Source organism: Petromyzon marinus, chromosome 29 (genome assembly GCF_048934315.1).
Source record: "Petromyzon marinus isolate PM22_M1 ecotype Great Lakes invasive population chromosome 29, UKy_Petmar_22M1.pri1.0, whole genome shotgun sequence".
NCBI lineage: Eukaryota > Metazoa > Chordata > Hyperoartia > Petromyzontiformes > Petromyzontidae > Petromyzon > Petromyzon marinus.
In genome coordinates this window covers 7121193-7140901 of record NC_133695.1, presented here as the reverse complement: position 1 = coordinate 7140901, position 19709 = coordinate 7121193, and the positions used below count along the sequence as shown (strand labels likewise).

At 55.0% G+C, this 19709-nt stretch overlaps 1 long non-coding RNA gene across 2 annotated transcripts; it reads left to right on the top strand.

The window, feature by feature from the left end:
• The first annotated feature begins 279 nt into the window (after positions 1 to 279).
• Positions 280 to 6942, top strand: LOC142929345 (uncharacterized). 2 transcript variants are annotated; one of them, XR_012945631.1, is made up of 4 exons: positions 280 to 614; positions 3311 to 3539; positions 6413 to 6487; positions 6650 to 6942. It is a non-coding gene; the product is annotated as an uncharacterized LOC142929345 (long non-coding RNA). The 2 variants fall into 2 exon arrangements; XR_012945630.1 differs by lacking the exon at positions 280 to 614 and having other exon boundaries at positions 3075 to 3539.
• Positions 6943 to 19709: the final 12767 nt, after the last annotated feature.

Genomic DNA, 19709 nt, shown 5'->3' with positions numbered 1-19709 from the left:
GGCGAGCCCAAAGTAGCCTGGGGCTTACCGCTTACATCTTCCCACACCTCACCGCCACGCTCCCACGCCCCCTGCATTCTTTTGTTCAAAAGAAGAGTCACACCCTGTTATTTGGCAGTCTGCTGCCCCGAGTAGAGGACTGTCCACCCCTCATGGTGGCAGGAGCCAGAACCGGTCCACCGGACCTCCTGAATGCCACAGAGATCCAGGCGGTACCGGTCCAGCTCCCGACAGAAGAGTGGCAGCCTCTCCTCCGCAGTGAGCGTTCGAACATTCCACGTGGCCATCCGTAGTGGCTTTTCGTTGTTTCTGGAGGAGCCCCGAGGGTAGAGATTCAATCTCTTGGCTCCGCCAATTGGGGTTTGGCCAGGAGACGTCATAGACGCCTGTCCCCCCGGGGCCTCCGGCACCAGCTTATCAGTTACATATTTCAGTCGTAGTTTAGTGGTAATTAATTGAAGGTGGAGGGGTTACCAGCCCCTCGCACCCGTCCAGAGCCCCCGTTTAGCCACTGTGGTGGATACAAACGCCATGAGGGGAGGAGCTAATCGCAATTGGGCCTCCCCCCTACAGCACTGTCCACGACAGAGTTGCCCGTCCGGCACCGCGAGGAGGTAGGGGGTTGTTTTGCCGGCATCTGTGCAGACACACACACAGACACACACACAGACACACACACGTAGACACACACACACAGACACACACACATAGACACACACAGACACACACACAGACACACAGACACACACACAGACACACACACATAGACACACACACATAGACACACACACAGACACACACACAGACACACACACAGACACACACACGTAGACACAGACACACACACATAGACACACACACAGACACACACAGACACATAGACACACACACAGACACACACACAGACACACAGACACACACACAGACACACACACATAGACACACACACAGACACACACACAGACACACACACATAGACACAGACACACACACGTAGACACACACACATAGACACACACACAGACACACACACAGACACACACACATAGACACAGACACACACACATAGACACACACAGACACACACACACAGACACACACACATAGACACACACACAGACACACACACAGACACACACATAGACACACACACATAGACACACACACATAGACACACACACAGACACACACACGCGCGCGCGCTCGTGACTGCCTCAAATACGCGGGGAGCGCGCAGCTGTGCGAGCGCGGCCGCAAATGGCGAAGCTCGGGAGTCGAGGTCACGGCTCTTGCTACCCCCCCCCCATCCCCCCACTTTCTCAAATAACTCCCCGTGTACCCCCCCCTACACCGGGGTCCAAGGTCAGGGGTGGGGGGGTGTGCCCCCCCCTCCCCCCGCGAGGAGCCTCATAATGAATCGCAGACAGAGAGGCCAAGGGGGGGCGCATAGTCCCCCCCCACCCCAACTCCTCCAGCGAGACGGCATTCACGGTGTGATTGATAATAACGTCAGCGGTGAATGCATCCTCGGTATCAGCCATGCTCCAGCCACTGCTGCACGAAGAGCCTATCCCCCCAAGCCGTGGCCCACACGGAGGAAACCGGTGAACTCGGAGGAAAGTGGCGCAGAACAGGGAGCGAGAGAGAACACACAAACTCCATACTGCGCAGAGAGCTGCGTCCGAGTCGGGAATTGAACCCACGTTCTTCTTGCTGGGAGGCAGTGTCACCACTGTATGTTCAACTTCTTTCGCACCGTACGTAGCCAACTGCGTCACCCCTCTCTGTGTCTCTCGCTGTGTCTCTTTGTGCCTTTCAGTCTCTCTTTCTTTGTCTCTCTCTCTCTCTCTCTGCCTCTCTCGGGGTCTCTCTCTCCCTGTCTCTCGTCCACGTTCTGACTCCGTTCGTGAGACGACTCGGTGGGAGACCAAACAGAGACATGGAAACAAGGAGACTTGGGACATGCAGACACGAGACGTGGGCACATTGAAACACGGAGACGCGGAGGCACGGGGGCACGAGGCATGGAGATACAGAGACACACGCGACACGGACACGAGACAAGAAGATACGGAGACGCGGAGAGATTGGAACACGGGGACAACGAGACACGGGGGACACTCGGGGTGCGGATCCCCTCCCGCATGCCTAAAACGAGAGAGAAAGAGGAAGATAAGAGCGGGGAAAAAAATAAATGAAGAGATATCAGGAGGGAGAGAGAGAGAGCTGGAGAGACGAAAAGGGGGAGTTGCAGAGAGCTAGAGAGAGAGCGGGAGAACTTGCATACAACGAGTGGGAGAGTGAGCCAGGTGAAGACGACACGGTGCAGGAGAACGCGCTGGTTAGCGATGTGGGGCGGATTCCCGGGAGAGAGCGCGCAAGCCAGAGGCTGAGACAGGAGCGCGTGGACCAATCAAACACAAAGATCCCCCCTATAGCCTTGACAGACTGAGCCAAGTGCTGTTAGCGAGCACCTATGAAGGCCGGCACGGCGCATTAGAGGGTGGGTGGCCAGCACCACGCCCGGTCGCCTTTGTCTCCCAAGTGGCGATGTTTACTACACACCGCACCTGGTACTCATTTGAGGCTGAGTCGACCGAGGGAGAGAGGCAGAGGACCGGTTCAGATGATCGCCGACCCTTGGTGCTCGTGAGCGGAAATCGAACCCGGGTAGGCGGGTTTCGTAGTGCGGCGCGCTAACCACTGCGCCACCGCTCCCATCCCACACACACACACAGGGCGGGGGAGGCGCGGTGATGAAGTGCCCGTTTCATGCTTAAATTTCATTTGTGTCGCGGCTCCACCTCCTCCTCTTCCCCACGCCCCCCCCCGCGCTACCCTCGTCTCGTCCGGCCATCGCAGCTACAACAGCGGCAGCGGACGCGGCCGCCCGGCCTTTGTTACGCGACCACACCGTGGGGGGGGGGGGGGGGGGGGTTGGTGCGGTGAGCGGGGGCCCGTGTCGGGGCCGGGGGTTGGGAGCGAGGGACTAAGGGGATTGGGGGGCCGGGTGGTGGTGTGTGGGGGGGGGCGTGGGTCGGGGAGTTGGGGGGGGGCAGAGGGGCTCACGGGGAGGCGGAGCGGAACTGGCGGGGAGCGAGGAGGAGGAGGTTAAAATAGAGGCGACGGCGCGTGTTGTGCATCTCTGTGCTTTGTGCGCCTTTGTGTATTCTCGGTGCGTTTGACTTTGTACTATGTGAGTGTGTGTATGTCTGACAGGGCGTGTGTGTGTATTTGTGCATATGTATGATTGTGTATGGGTGCGCGTCCTTGTATATCTCCACTTGTGTGTGTGTGTCTGTGTATACAGGGGAGCGGTGGCAGTGGTTAGCGCTGCACTCTGTGACGAACCCGGCGACCCGAGATCGATTCGTGTTCACGGTATCAGCTATCTGGGCCTTTCCTGGGCCTCCCCTAGGTCGACTCGACCGTTAATGAGTATGTAGTGTGGGTGGGGAAACATCACCGCTGGGAAGACAAAGGCGGCCGGGCCTGCTTTTGGCTACTCACCCCCTCGTGCGCCGTTTCGTCCTTCATAGGTGCAACTCGCTCACTGCACTTGCCACAATAGTCTGTTAAAGGCTATACGGGGGAACTGCGTCTGTATCTGTGTCTCTCTGTGTGTTAATTGATAATATGTTCAAAGCGTGGGGAATTGCATTGTCGTCCTCTCGATGTCTGGAACGTGGTGTGGGCGACCTCAGTGGGTGACTCCTGGAAGCGTGAGATCCATCTTCGTAGCAGTCATCACCAATACCCATCATCTAAATCACAGACATCGCAACCACTAGCATCATCATCACCATCATCTTCATCACGGTCATCACAACCTCCATATTTATCATCACCACCAATGATCATCTCCGTTACAGTCATCATGCTCGTCATTTAAATCACCTTCATCAGGGCCATTTTAATCACCACAATTAACACAACCTCATCCGTAACCACCATCACTACCAGCAAACAACCACAAGCATTAGCACCATTACCACCACTCCACCAGCATCACCACCCGCACCGACTCCACCGACATCACCATCGTCACTACCATCATTACGGACATGAACACTAGCGTCAGATCCAACATCATCACCACCACCACCACCAATACCCCCACCACCAACAACAATAATACCACCGCCTTCCCAAAAACTACCGCCATCAATACCACCGCTACCAAATACCACTGCCCTCACCACCACCATCACCGCCACCATCCTCCCGAGGGGGAACCATCGTGGGCCCTGACCCCCTCCTCCTCCACAGTCCCCCGGTCACATGACCTTGGCGTGGTGGGGGGCTGGGGGGGGGGTAAGGGGAGGGGGCTGCGGGGGGTGGCAGACGGGGCGCCGGGTGGTTTCCATCGCAACCGGCCGTCGCTGGGCAACCCGTGGAGGCGAGGCGCGATTGGATGAGGGGAGGTGGTCCCTGCGGGGAGGGGGCGGAGCGGGGGGCGGGGCGGTAGGGGGGGGACAGGTGAGACCCCTGTGGGATACATATGCCTTGTTCAAATAAACATACATATACATACACTCGTAGACACGTACGGCGGGGGTGGGTGGCCAGCACTACGCCAGACCGCCTTTATCCCTCCTCCCCCCCCCCCCACCGGCGATGTTTACACGAAACAAAAACAACAATAATGTCAACAACAGTGCCAGACCACACGTGCTGCCTGAGCCCCACTCACCGTTCTTAACGCTTGTGAGGATTTCACGAACCCGCGTGTCTCCTCTCATCCATGTGGTCCACTCTCTCTTTCAATGGACCGATCACAGCAGGAACGTTGCTTGACAACGCGCAAAAGGTGTGCACCATTGCATGCACTCGTACAAGAGCGCTCAGCCTTGTCTAGAACACCAGCTCCAAAGGACTGGACATGACAAACGGTGGTGTGCTTAGGGGCCGTCCATAAATGACGTCACGCACCTAGGAGGAGTGGGGGGGGGGTCAGACATTTGTGACGATGTGTGACGAGGGGGGAGGGGATTGAGAAATGTGACGTCACATCAAAATGCGCAACTTTAAATAAATACAGACAACACGTTCTACTTAATTAAATATACTTTTTAATAAATGTTTTCTCCTACAACATCAGAGTGCAGCGCCACATGAAATGCACACTACAATGACCTACCAGACAGTCTCGTCCCTTCACCTGATGAAGGCCGCTTGTGTTGTGGCCGAAACGTCGTGAGAATTTTATTGTGTTATTTTATTTTATCAATGTATTATTTTATTCTCATTCTACGTGACTTTACCGAAAGAACCAAAGAAAATGACAATAGTTTAAAGCGATTTGAAACATGTTAAAACAAATTTGGGAGGGGGGAGGAGGGGGACAGAGCTTTGTGACGTCACATTTGAGGGGGGGGGGTCTGGCTTTTTGTGACGCCGCGTGACGAGGGTGGGGGGGGGCAAAAATCGTCCAAAATCGCGTGACGTCATTTATGGACGGCCCCTTAGGTGTGTTGAACATCTTTCATGTTGTTGACGTTGCACGTGACGGCAGTTTGCAGCCAAACCACAACTTCATCCACCCTAGAGGGCTGACGCAGCCAACCTCGGATGCAGGACCCTCCTGCAAGTGAGCCTTGAGACTTCGGGAGAGGGTTTTTTGTTTGAATGAGGAGCCGCACTCCGCAATCATTTTCGAGGCCAATCAGACGCCGTTCGGCAGCAACCGTCCTTGGCCCAATTAGTAGCAAGAGTTCGCTAAATTAGCCCTAAATCCCATCAATTAGTTGTCCCGCATCCATTATTCAGCCGAGTTTTTTTTTTCTACCCGCGGTGATTAATAATGGGAGAACATCAGCCTGGGCCGCTAATTAATTGATGCATGCGCGCTTCGAGAGCAACTGATTAATATGCACGGAGCGGTCATACGCACAGCGTGCACGTGGCCAGCAGATCAATGTAGACAGACACACGGACACACTTGGACAAAGGTCCCCCGTATAGCCTCCATCAGACTGTTGGGGCAAGTGCTGTCAGCGAACACCTGCATTGAGACCGCGGGGATGGTTCCACAAGGTGGGTGGTGTGTTGTGGTGTGGTCTATGCAACGCCCGACCCCCTTTGTCTTTACGCACCCGCCACAAGGTATGTTAATTTTTAAGGCTGAGCCGGCCTAGGGGAGAGCCCAAGACCAGCGCAGGTATTCGTCACTGCTGTTGGCCGCGTGCGAGTGTGCAACACTGCCAACATCAGAAGTAGCATCAGCAGGTAACTTGCACCCAGTTAATTATCCGATTGCTTAATGTGTGTTGAATGTGCTGAGTGTTGAGTGTGGGTGTTGATTGTGCTTGTGCAACACTGCCAACGTCGGCAGTAGCATCACGAGGTAACTTGTCCCCAGTTCGTCTTCTGATTGCTCAATGTCTAATTGTTTACGTCTGCGCACTCTCAGTGTTGTTCTCAGTGGGACAGGCTGTGATTAATTTCACACTTCCGGGAATTACTTTGGTCACACTGGCAGATAAAGGTGAGTTTATCTACGCGTCTATACATTTATTTACTTACTATGAACTTGTTAAAATGATTTCAGAAATATAGGGCACAATAATATAGGATTATTTTGATGGATAGGCATAATTTGTACTCTCGTGGTAGTGCCTTACGCCGATAACTCATCCTCCATTCCCAGGGCATCGGTGTTCCCGCCAGGCGGTTCGGTGGGAGAGCGACGGAGTGTCTCGCTATCAGAAGTTGAAATCCTGGATGTGGGATGACTCTGTCCATCATCTCCCCGGGGTCGATAAATTGGGTACCACTTTGCAGGCGGAAGATAACAGTGGATTTCATGCGGATATACTTGCCTCCCTACACTATAGTAAGGTGGAATTACCAGCACTAGCTGCACGACTACACAGGCGTTCAGCAGCAATACCTTGGATGGGTCACTTGAGCAACAAATAAACTTTTATCCGTGCTGAGAAATTTGCTTATTTTAAGTGACACATGGATTAGGGTTTGGAGTGGCGGTTATAAGGTGATGGGGTGGCAGGGGGCGGGGTGGGTGGGGCTCGAGGGGGGGTTAAAGGGGGGGGGGATGATGGGGTGGGGGCATCTCCTCGCAACTCCGCAATTGCCCGAGAGCGTTTGGGCTAAAGCTGAGCGCGGTGCTTAATGAGCAATTAGGGTAAACGCGCCTAATGGCAGGAGGAGAGCTGAGTGCGATGGGATGTGTGTACTAATGATGCGGTGGAGAATTCATTTACACATTCACACGTTTGTGCGCTCCCTTATTTATTTATTTCGTGATTGCTGGGGGTGCACCCTTAAGGGGAGGGGGGGTCATATTGCATGAGCACACTCTCCGCACGTGTGTGTGCGTGTGTGTACAGCCTGTTAAAGGCTATACGGGGGGCCTTTGTCATTGCTGATATGTAGTGCAGTGTGAGTGGTTAGCACATTGCATTGCGCTACGAACCCGGCGACCCGAGTTCGATTCCCGCTCGCGACCAGCGGTCTTGGGCCTTCCTCTCGGTCGACTCAGCCTTCAATGAGTAACCGCTTGTGCTGTGTAAATATTATCACTGGGGAGACAAAGACGGCCGGCCGTGGTGCTAACCAACACCACGCCTCTATTTGTGCCGTGCCCGGATGTAAGGGGTTCTCGCTAGCAGCACTTTCCCCAACAGTCTGTGAAGGTTATACAGGGAGATAATCGTCGTTGTGTTCCTCTTAGAGGGGAGCAGTTGTGCAGTGGCTAACGCACTGCGGCACGAACCCGGCGACCTGAGTTCGATTACCGCTCACGGCCAACGTCGATGAGGAATATCTCAACCAGTCTTGGGCCTCCCCTTGTATGTCGACTGCGGTGGGTAAACGTCTGCATTGGGAGAGACAAACATGCGACCGGGCGTGGTGTTGGCCATCCAACCTCTCGTGTGCCGGCCTTCATAACTAACGATCGAACCAACAATGTTTTATTTATTTTAGCAGGTGAGGCACACTGAGCAATATCGTTATTTTTCAAAAGCGACCTGGCCACAAATGATAGTTCAACGAAGTGGCATATCGTGTGGAAATGTGTAGCAGTCAAATACTCTAAACGCGTGTTTCCTAATGTGGAGGGAAAAACCGGAGGACCCGGAGAAAAATCCACGCGACAACGGGGGAGACACGCAAACTCCAAATATAAAGGCGTCCGGGTCGAGATCGAACCCACGCCCTTCTGTATAGCAGGCTTCTCGCTAACGGCACTTCCCCCCAACAGTATGTTAGAGGCTATAATACGAAGGATCTTTGTTTTTATTGTTCTTATAGGGTTTGTCTACTGTCTTCGTCTCACCTGACCTGACTCCTCGTCCTCAAGATAACCCTTAGCCCCCCCACGCCCACATACACGGACATACAAACGGACACAGCTACACAAACAAAGATCCCCCGTGTAGCCTCAACAGATTGTTGAGGCAAGCGCTATTAGCGAGCACCTATCAAAGCCTGGACGGCACACGAGGCGGTGGGTGGCTAGCACCAACCCCGACCGCTTTGTCTCCCCAATGCTAATGATTATCGCACCAGGAACTCATATGAGGCTGAGTCGACCTAGAGAGCAGGCGTTGCGCGCTAACTGTTGCGCCACCGCTCCCCACACATGACCCACATACACACAAACACGCGCGCACACGCGCGCAGGACATTTCGTTTCGAGCTAATCCCGGGATCAGGAAGCCACTGTGGCCGTAAAGACATGGGGCTCAGGGGCCCAGACATCGACCACTCCTCGTGCCCCTTATACCCCCCCCGCCCCCCCATTAAATCCTCTCCACCTACCGGACAGGACAATCTCTATAGGAGTCCACGTGTGTGTGTGTTTGTGTGTGTATGTATGCATATCTGTATGTCTGTATCTCTATGTATATGTGTGGATGTGTTCACACGTAGGGAGTGCCAGCGCAGGGGTTAGCGCGCTGCGCTACGAGCACGAATTCGATTCCCGCTCACGGACACCAACACCGATTATCTTAACCGGTCCTGGGCCTCTTCTCTAGGTCAACTCAGCCTCAAATGAGTACCTAGTGTGTTGTTTAAACATCGCCATTAGGGAGACAAAGGCGGCCCGGTGTGGTGCTGGTCACTGCACCCCCCTCGTGTGCCGTGTTGGCCTTTCATCGGCGCTCTCAAACAGCACTTGCCCCCAAAAAAGTATGTAAAGGCTATACGGGGGTTCTTTGTCTTGTGTCCACGTGTGTGTGTTTGTATTGGCTGGAGTCGAGGTCGGGCCCTGGGTTGGTGTCCCCACACGATCCTGTAGGCCGGGTCGGTGGGGTGAGGGGTAGGGGGATGAGTTGGGGGGTTTCGGGGAAGTGGGGGGGGGTGACGAGGAGGAGGGAGGGGTTTGGGGATCAGAGAGCGTGACTCCTGTTTGATCACGTGGCGCTTGCGGTCACGGTGAGTGGTCACGTGGCGTCGCGTGCGGTCACGGTCAGTGATCACGTGGCATCATCACAACAATGACTCCTTTTTAAATAGATAAATAGTGCGCTACGGCCTATTGGACCGAACAAAAAATCTATTCCACCGGCCTGAGTTTCGATTCCGGGCCACAGTTAACATCAGTTTGGGGAATGATAACTGGTTCGTGCTACAACCCGCACTGGCTACCGTGGTGAAGTATGGTTAAAACACCCCTCCACAATCGACACAGCGTGGGAGAGGCCTTCATCCAGCAATGGATAGATCATGGCTGATGTTGACCGTGTAAGTTTGAGTGGGGTCGCGCGAATCTGATTGGCTAAGGCATTCGCGACTTAAGCTCTACTCCTCCTGTGTAGCACCTTGAGGGGCGGGGCGGTCTGGGTTGAGGGGCGGGTGAGTAGGAGGCGAGGGCACTGGGGGTCGCGGTGCCGGGGAGGGTGGGCGGTGGGGGTCAGCCCGGGCCCCATCCGCCTCGTTCCGGATTCTTGAGGATGCAGGGGGAGGGGCGGTGGGGAGGTGAGGGGTGGGGGTAGGTGGAGTGAGTAGTCGTGGTTCGTGGGGTGGACGCTGTTGGAGGAGTTGTGGGGGGGGGTAGTCGTGTGGGTGAGTGCCTCAAGTGAGTTGTGTGAAGGTAAAGTGGGAGGTGTGGGCGAGTGGTGGGGGTGGTGTGCGGGTATTTCATTTTATTTTATTGACACACAAAGAGAAAAACAAATATCCTCCGTCTCGCCTTAACAGACTGTTGGGGCAAGTGCTGCCTTTGTCTCCCCAGTGCTGATGTTTTACACAGCGAACCAGATACGTATTTAAGGTTGAGTCGACCTAGAGGAAAGGCCCATGACCGGTTCAGATATTCGTCACCGATGTTGGCTGGGAGCGTAGCACAATGGGCTAACAACTGCGCCACCGCTCCCCATACGTCCACATATCACTCACAAAAACAAAGACCCCCCCATATAGTCTTTTATAGACTGTTGGGGAAAGTTCTGTTAGCCAGCACCTATGAAGGCCGGCACAGCACACGAGGGGGTGGGTGGCCAGCACCACGCTCGGTCGCCTTTGTCTCCCTAGTGGCGATGTTTACTACACCGCGCGAGGTACTCATTTTGAGGCTGAGTCTACCTTGGGGAGGCCCAGGACCGGTTCAGATAATCGTCACTGGTGTTGGGCATGAGCGGGAATCGAACTTGAGGCGCCGGGTTCAAAGCGCCGCGCGCTAACCGCTGCACCACCGCTCCCCTTACACAACCAGACACGCGCACACGCATTCACATTAGCCTTGGCAAAACATCGCTATCTATAGACGACCCTCCTGAAAAGCAGCCTTGAGGCTCACCCAGGCTTTCATGGTTAAATAAAGGATTGTGACCTCGCGTGCCCCCCCCCACCACCCCTTTCCCCCCTCCGAAACCCCACCCCTTCCTAAGCTCCCAACACAGGACGAAGGGGCTATGTGGCGCACCTCGTGTGTCCCTTTCCACGCCGTCTGTGTAGCGTGGTTGAGTCGGCGAAACTACCCTCCTCGAGCTCCCTCTGGTGCGGAGGCCCTTCCGCCGGCAGTGGCGTGAGCGAGTGGCTTGCGTGGCTGCGCCTTTACCCTGACATGGCGGTGCGACGCCAATGGAAAACGTTCCAGCCCCGACTCTCTTGGTTCTTTCGGTAAAGTCATGTAGGTAAAAAAAAATAACAAAAGATCACGACGTTTCGATCGCAACACAAGCGGTCGTCCTCAGGCGGAAAAATAAATAATCTAGCAGTTTTTTTTACGTGACTTAACCGAGTACGAAAGCTTCAAATCAAGATTATATAGCCCCGAGTCGATTCCGCTACCGGATTGAGTTTGTTATGGGGACTGTTTGACCATAACTCCACCACGCTGGTCGGTGCGGGTTGAATGTCGGAAACAAAGACGTGAGAAGCATTGAAGTACGGTACAACGAAACAATTGAGTTTGCCGCACCGAGTAACCCCACCGCGGCCTATAGCACCTGTTACACTGCACGGTGGCCCACGCGTCCAAGCACGATCCGTGCACAACCCTCATCATCGCCTTAAATATTTGTTTACAAAACAGCACAACCCACCCCTCTACATCTCCACCCCCACGCCCTCACCGAACACCCCCCCCACCCGGCTCCTTACCCCCTCTCTCCTCCCCTGTAATTTGGGCCCCGTGCCCCGACCCGAGGCCGCTCAACTGGGGCCACGGTCACTGCTCGCTAATGACTAAATTGGAGCCAGGCCCGTCCGGAATGTGGTCTAGGCTGTTTGCAACCCCCACCCCGTCACCCACCCAAACTCACCTTACCCCCCAGCCCTTGACCCCCGCCCTCACCACTTATCCCCCCCCTCACCCACCACCCTCTCATCACGGGGCACCCCCGGCAGTCCCTACTACCCCGACGTCGAGGCGACGTTGCAGGCCGACGACGTCCAAGTTCGTCGCTCGCCCTCGGTTCTCCAACGCTGAATCGCGCTCGTTACGGGAGTCGAATTGAACCACCGACTTGAGCCTCAAGGGTTCCAGTTCGTTTGTAAGGCGGTCGTGTTGGAGTGGCGGTGGGGGGTGGGGGGGGTCTTGCTACTACGCGGTTGCTTTTGCGCTGATTTCTATCTGCTTCGATGTTGCGCTTGCCGTGACGTCGTTATTCTCGTCGTTCCAGTGACGCGGATCGCTCTGAGCCCGTCTTGGAGGGGGAAGGGAGGGGGGGTTAGGGGGGCAGGGAGCGTTGGGGGGGGGGCGAGGGGGTTGGGGGGGAGGGCTTGGGGGGGCGGGGGTGGACGGAGGTCTCCCGAAGTCTCCTCCTGCAGTTAAGAGGCATCAGCTCGAACCTGGACACTTCCACAAACACAACCCCGAGGTTAGAGCAGAGTCAACCACATTTACTTATTCTCAGGCATTATAATTTCAGCCGGTAAAGGCTAAGCACCTCTTCTTGTACAGGGACCGTCAGTTTTATAAGTTCCACAATTTGCGTCTAAGTTAAGAGATGGACTCGGAGACCCATGGATCGATGCGTGCATCGTGAGCGTAAACGTCGATTTAAAAAATATATCTTAATCGGTGCATTCCCACCAGCTTCCGCGACAGATGGACTGGGGACAAAATCTCCGTTGGATGACATTTCTCCTTGATTGTATTTTCCAGCCACAAAAGAAGTTGTTTTAATTACTAATTAGGAGACGTGATGATTGATGATTTCTACGGGACGATTGGCAGCCGGGTAATTGGCGATAGTGCGCGGTGCTGGTTGCGAATCGGATGATTGGGTGGGTACTTGAGTATCTAGCTACAACAGTGGTGATAGGTGTCAGCGGGTGACGGTGTTAAGTGTATGAGTGATGTGTGGACGCATGCAGTTTAGTGAATGAGTGATGTTTGAATGAATGACGTTGGATTAACGAGGAATGATATGAGTGGTGATATGTGAAAGTGTGTTTTGTGAATGAGTCTTCATACTGCGAATGAGTGATTATGCGAATTAGTTTTTGGGAATGTGTGACGTGAAGATGTGAATGAGCGATGTTTAAGTGAATGAGTGACGTGAATGGATGATGTGATTGGGGACTCCGCGAGGTCTGGAATTGGCTCGCGACGTACAGAGAGATGGGGAAGTGACCGAAGGATGAAATGGCACGTGCGAATGTCTGCGCGTGTAAATCTATTCGTTCGCGCTCGTGTGTGTGAATGGGGAGCGGTGGGGCAGTGGTTAGCGCACTGCGACCCGAGTGCGATTCCTGCTCAAGGCCCACATCGGTAACGAATGCTTGAACCGGTTCTGGACTTGCCCTAGGTCGAGTCAGCCTTAAATTAGTATTTGGTGCCGGCGTTAAAACATCAGCACTGCAGAGGCGCCCGGGCGTGGTGCTGTCCATCCCCACCCCGTGAGCCGTGCCGGCCTTCATCGGTGCTCGCGAACAGGACTTGCCCCAACAGTCTCTTTAGGGCTGTACGGGGGATATTTGTCTTTGTGTGCACGCGCGGGGTAATTAGCGCGCGCACATCTCAAGTCACGTGATCAGGGTCCGCGCCGCGCACCCCCAGAGCAAAGGTCCCAGGGTCGAGCAGGGGATGACGTCACGCGGCGCGCACGTGTTCCTGGAAGGGCGACCTCGCGTGACCCCCGCGCCTCCCCCCTCCTCCTCTCTCCCCTCTCCCTCCTCTTCCACCCTCCTTCCTCCTCTAGCTCTCTCCTCTTCCTCCCTCTTCCACCTCCCCCTTCTTCCTCCCGCCTCCTCCTCCCACCCGTCCCCCAGAACCCTTCCCTGCTCCCTGCCCAATCTACCCCATAGCACCCTCCCTCTCGCCCCTCCCTCTCCCCCACCCAGACACCCACAGCACTCCCCTCCTCCTCATTGTCCCTGCACCCTCCCCTCGCACCTCCACCGCCGCACACTCCCCCCCCCAAAAACCCCTCACCTCCATCACCCCCCCCCCCATTCATGTCCCCCTCCCCACCGTTCTCTCTTTGGCACTCTCTCACTGCATCCCTCACCACTCACCACCCACCACCCTACACCTCTCCCCCCCAAAAAAAACTTCACCTCCAGCATCCTCCATCCTCCCCCCTCCCCTGCCCCCCCCCCCTTTTTCAACCCCCTCCCCTGCCCTGGTCAGACAGGGGCTGGGGTCGGGGGTGCGGCTGCCGCCTTTAATTTGTCTCGCAAAGGACGGGGGGCGACAGTCGGGGAAGGGGGAGGAATGGGGTTGGGGTACCGGGAGGGGGTGGACTCGTTCAGGTGGGGAGGAGGTGGGGGGGGTCTGGTGTTTAGGTATTAATAGAGAGCCGGCTCACTCGGCGGAGCGGTGGCGCAGCGGTTAGCGCACCGCGCTATGCACTCGTAAATGTGCAGAAAAGAACGGGGCACGTTTCGTCTTAACCTCTGCCCACCCAGCAGCAGTCTGATTGGGTGCAACACCACAGTCGCTCGACCGATGGATTAATCCCACCTCTTCAAATATTTCACCTCTTCAAATATGCCGTGGCCAGTGTGAAAGAGTAGGCCAAATGCGCTCTCGAGCTCTCCAGAGGGGCTTTCTAAGTGGACGGCTCTCTAGGTCGGGTGGGGGGCTCTCTAAGTGGGGGGGCTCTCTAGAGCTTCCTCGAGTGGGAGCGCTTCCACCAGCAGTGGAGTGAGCATGGAATTTGCAGGAACGCTGCGGTTCTATTCCCCCCCATCGCTCCCTGCCGCTCGAATGGAGCCGCCGTGGGGTGGCCTGGGGGGAGGGGGTGGGGACAGAGGGACGGGGGATCAGGGGGGGTCAAGGGGAGGGGGCGCGAGGCTGGGCTTTAGTTGGGGGGCGGGGGGGGGGAATCGGCTCGCCGGGGGCTGATTTGCATGCGGGGCGCGTGCAGATGCAGGCGTACAACACACACGCAAATAACACACACACAAAGACAAAGATACCCCGTGTAGTCTTTAAATACGCTTTGGGCAAGTGCTGTTAGCGAGTACCTATGAAGGTCGGCACGGCACGCGTGAGGTGGTGGCCAACACCACTCCCGACCGCCTTTGTCTCCCCAGTGGCAATGTTTACACGTCGCACCAGGTACTCATTTGAGGCTGAGTAGACCTAAAGGGAGGCCCAGCACTGGTTCAGATAATCGTCACTGGGTGTTGGTCGTGAGCGCGCTAGCCACTGCGCCACCCTTCCCCACAAAGACAAATACACATGCACACACGCATGCGCATGAACACCTATATGGATAAACACCAACACGTATGCATATTTACACACATGAACAACAACAAAAATAATCGCCTTTCGCCACTAAGTGGTGGTCACGTCACCACGTCGCATGTGCCAGGCTATGTGCACTTTGAAGCCACGTGAAGTGTCGAAGGCTCGTCGCAGGAGGTCACATGCACGCGTATGTACTGGCAGACACACGAGCCAACCAGCCACTAGTACCAGCTCTACCCCTAACTCTAACCAACCAGCGACTAGCCACTAGTACTAGCCATACCCCTACCCCTAACTAATCAGCGACTAGCCACTAGTACTAGCCATACCCCTACCCCTAACTAATCAGCGACTAGCCACTAGTACTAGCCATACCCCTACCCCTAACCCTAACTAATCAGCGACTAGCCACTAGTACTAGCCATACCCCGAACCCTAACTAATCAGCGACTAGCCACTAGTACTAGCCATACCCCTACCCCTAACCCTAACTAATCAGCGACTAGCCACTAGTACTAGCCATACCCCGAACCCTAACCAACCAGCAACTAGCCACTAGTCGTAGCCATAACCATAACCAATCAGCCACTAGTCACTCGCCACCAGTACTAGCTTCGTGCGAGGTAACACTCACAGCTCCGCACAGACAGTTTCAAGAATCCACCGCAGTGTTGCCACCTCCGAGTGATCTCGTGAACACCACCCCAGGGCAAGTGTCCCCATCACGCGCCCCGAGCTAAGCAGCCTCGACCCCGCTTAAAGCTTCCCAGCTGTGCCGATGTTTGGGGCGGGGAATCTGGCGACGTTTCGGGCGATGGGTCTTCGACGCAGGACAGAAGACCGGCGATCATCGGAGTCGTTGGTGACAGTCCCCCCCCCCCCCCCGCGGTGGCGGGGGGGGTGCCGTCTTAGCGGCGAGAACCGGACTGCTGTAATTGATGACGGTAAGTGATGGTAATTGATGACGGAAAGTGATGGTAATTGATTACTTTTAAAGTGAGGATAATTGGCGGCCGTTGTTGGCGATAAATGGTGGCGATAATGTATTATGATAATTTATGTTATAATAATCGGTGATAACAATTTATCGTTTGATAATATATTACGATCATTAATAATTCGATGACTAAAATTGCATCAATTATTATGACACTTCACGATAACTCCGAACGATTATTTACGAACATAATCGATGGCAGTACGATACTGTAAATTGCGTGGTGACAACTCACGAGGATCACGGAGGCCATCACGCTGGACCGAAAACGCGGAGCGGATCGCCTTGGAGTGAAAGCCCGGAGTGGATCACCCTGGAGTAAAAGTCCGGAGCGGATCACCCTGGATTGAAATCCCGGAGCCGATCGCCCTGGATTAGATCCCCGCGTCTGTTAAGCCTCATTGAGTCTTAGGAACCCTTTTCAGGAGGGTCATGTCAATATTTGTTTAATAATAGATAGCGATAATTGCTGCTGCTGTGTTTGATCGCAATTGAGTAATTTGCATTAATTATTACTCAGCTTTGGGATGTTTTGACCATTGACAGTTACACTACAGTATATCTGTTTCAACTATGGGAGGAAAACAGAAAATCCGGAGGAAACCCATGCATAACAGGGGAAGAACATACACACTCCACGCAGAGAGGCGCTCGAGTCGGGAATCGAACCCAGGTATTCTTGCTGTGAGGCACGAGTGCCACCACTGCATTCGTGGATTCTGGAGTCTCCGCGTTGCTGAGTCTCAAGACTCATTTTCAGGAGGGTGTGACAGGAGACCGGACAGCTCCAGATTAAACCCACAGACGGAATCACGTGCCCACTTGCTGTCCTGCCATCTCCTGTTCACCACCTTGCAACAGTCCAGCGAAGCCTGGAGTTTCACAAACACCTCGTCGCGATCAACCAGCACTCAAAAGTACCGAATAGATGGATTCAATAATCCATCGCTGTTCTATACCGTACATTCTCGCAGCCCGGGCCTATACCACCCGGTCCTGTATTCCCAGGCAGTCTCCCAAGTGTCAACCGGTGCTGGCTCCAGTTCCATGTTTTCGGGTGAGAGGAGGAGAGCGGCCGGGGGGAGAGGTGGGGGGGTTTCAGAGCGCCTTTAATTAACAGCGGACGGATGCTCATTTGCATACAGGCGTCTGCCATATGCGGGTGCGACACCCCCCGCGGAGCCGTGGCCACGTGTCACGAGGGCGGGCATCCATTCTCCAGCACGCGCGCGCGCGTGTGTGTGTAGGTGTTTGTGTGTGTATGGTGCGGTGTGTAAACTAGAGCATTGGGGAGACAAAGGCGGCCGGGCGTGGTGATGGCCACCCCAACTCACCGTGCCGGGCAAGCGTTCCCTCTTGCCGCGCGAGGGTTTTCTCCGGGCACTTCTCTCTCCTTCCAGATCCCAATAAACACAAAAAACAACAGAATCAGCTGGTGACGCTGTTGTGTTTGCAGTGGTGCACAATAAAAAAAATATAACAACCTCAACGCATTCGTGCATAACAACGTCGTGAGCGTAAAAAATAGATATAATCGGTGACGTTCGGGGTAATGGTTCTTCTTTAAAGCGCACGAGTAGAGAGAGGCTGGAAGAGAGACAGAGCGTCTGGCGATATATGGGGAGGGCTCTTGTTTACACCACGGGGGTCCTGCATGAGAACCACATTTTGTAAAACGTCTTTTCTGATGACCGCGGGGGAGGGGGGGGCTGGGCTGGGGTTTGTTTAATTGAGGTGCAAATGCATCCGTCTCGAGATTGGGCGTTGCGGTGCGCGTCCATCACCGGGCCTCCGTCGCCCTCGATGGGCTTGCCCGCCTCCTCGACGCCAAACTCCGCCGCTAAGCTCGGCAGCTGCAGCTTTACACTCCCGTGTCCATCCGCCGCTGGACGAACACCTCCCCCGTGGCTTGTCTCGTCGGTCACGACGGGTCGTTTGACCGCACTTCAACAGCGCTGGCCAGTGACGAGTTGTCGCTGAAGGCAATTGGTGGGGTAGCCGATGCTGTGGATAAGGAACCGACCGATTCAGGTATCGTGTTTGCCGCGGCTGGGAATTGAACTCAGGTGCGCCGGGTTTGCAGTAGCGCAGTGCGCTAACCACTGCGCCGCCGCTCCCGTACATTCAACTGCTGCAGGGAAGCTTCACCACGCGGCGTGGTGACACATGCGTGTCGCATGCATAATGCATGCGCAGTGATTTATATGCACGCATGTTTGTGTGTGTGTGTCCGTGTATGCTCGATGCTGCGGCATGAATAATGTATGACACCTGCGCGCGTGTGTGCGTGTCTGTGTGTGTGCGTGTCTGTGTGTGTGCGTGTCTGTGTGCGTGTCCGTGTGTGTGCGTGTCTGTGTGCGTGTCTGTGTGTGTGCGTGTCTGTATGTGTGCGTGTCTGTGTGTGTGTGTATGTGGGGAGCGATAATGTAGCGGTTAGCGCTACGCTGCGCTATGAACCTGGTGACCCGGGTTCGATTCCCGCTCACGGCCAACATCAGTGACGATTATCTGAACCGGTCCCGGGCCTCCCCTAGGTCGATTCAGCCTCAAATGAGTACCTGTTGCGGTGTGTAAACATCGCCACTGGGGAGACAAAGGCGGTCGGGCGTGGTGCTGGCCACCCACCGCCTCGTGTAATGTTCCGGCCTTCATAGGTGCTCGCTAACAGCACTTGCCCCAACAGTCTGTTCAGGCTAAACGAGGGATCTTTATCTCAGTTTTTTTGTGTTTCAGTGCACACGTGTCTCTCGGTATGTATATCGATGTGTGTATACATCTCTCGGGGGGTACATATCTGTGTATCTCTGTGTATGTATGTATCTGTGTGTGCATCTCTGTTTGAATGTATCTCTGTGTATGCCTCGCTGTGTGTATGCATCTCTCTCTGTGCATGCATCTATTTGTGTATGTATGTATCTTTATGTCTGCATCTCTCTGTGTGTATGGATCTCTGAGTGTGTGTATATCTCTGCGTATGCATCTCTCTGTGTATATGGATCTCTGAGTGTGTATCTCTCTATGTGCGTTCATGTCCTCTGCTGTGAATTAATTACTGTCCAGAGTCGCTCTGCGCTGCTTCGCTCTGTGTCTCGGCCGCGCCCGACGGAGTCAATAAAAACAGAGGGTGGGGGGCAGGGGAGGGGGGGTTAGGGGGGCCCTGGGTGGCGAGTGGGGGGGGGTCGCCCCAGGCACCGCTGCATCTAAATGCAAATTCCTCTCGTCCCCTTTAAGTCTCGCCCTGCCATCGCGCCCGCCCTGCTGCCAGGCTAAGCGGGGGTCTCACGGCAGACCACGCTCAGCGCGCGACAGGCTCACCCACGCCACCGCACACTCACCACACAGCACGCTCACCAAACCACACTCACCACACAGCACAGCATGCTCACCAAACCACACTCACCACACAGCACAGCATGCTCACCAAACCACGCTCACCACACAGCACAGCATGCTCACCAAACCACGCTCACCACACAGCACAGCACGCTCACCAAACCACGCTCACCACACAGCACGCTCACCAAACCACGCTCACCACACAGCACAGCATGCTCACCAAACCACACTCACCACACAGCACGCTCACCAAACCACACT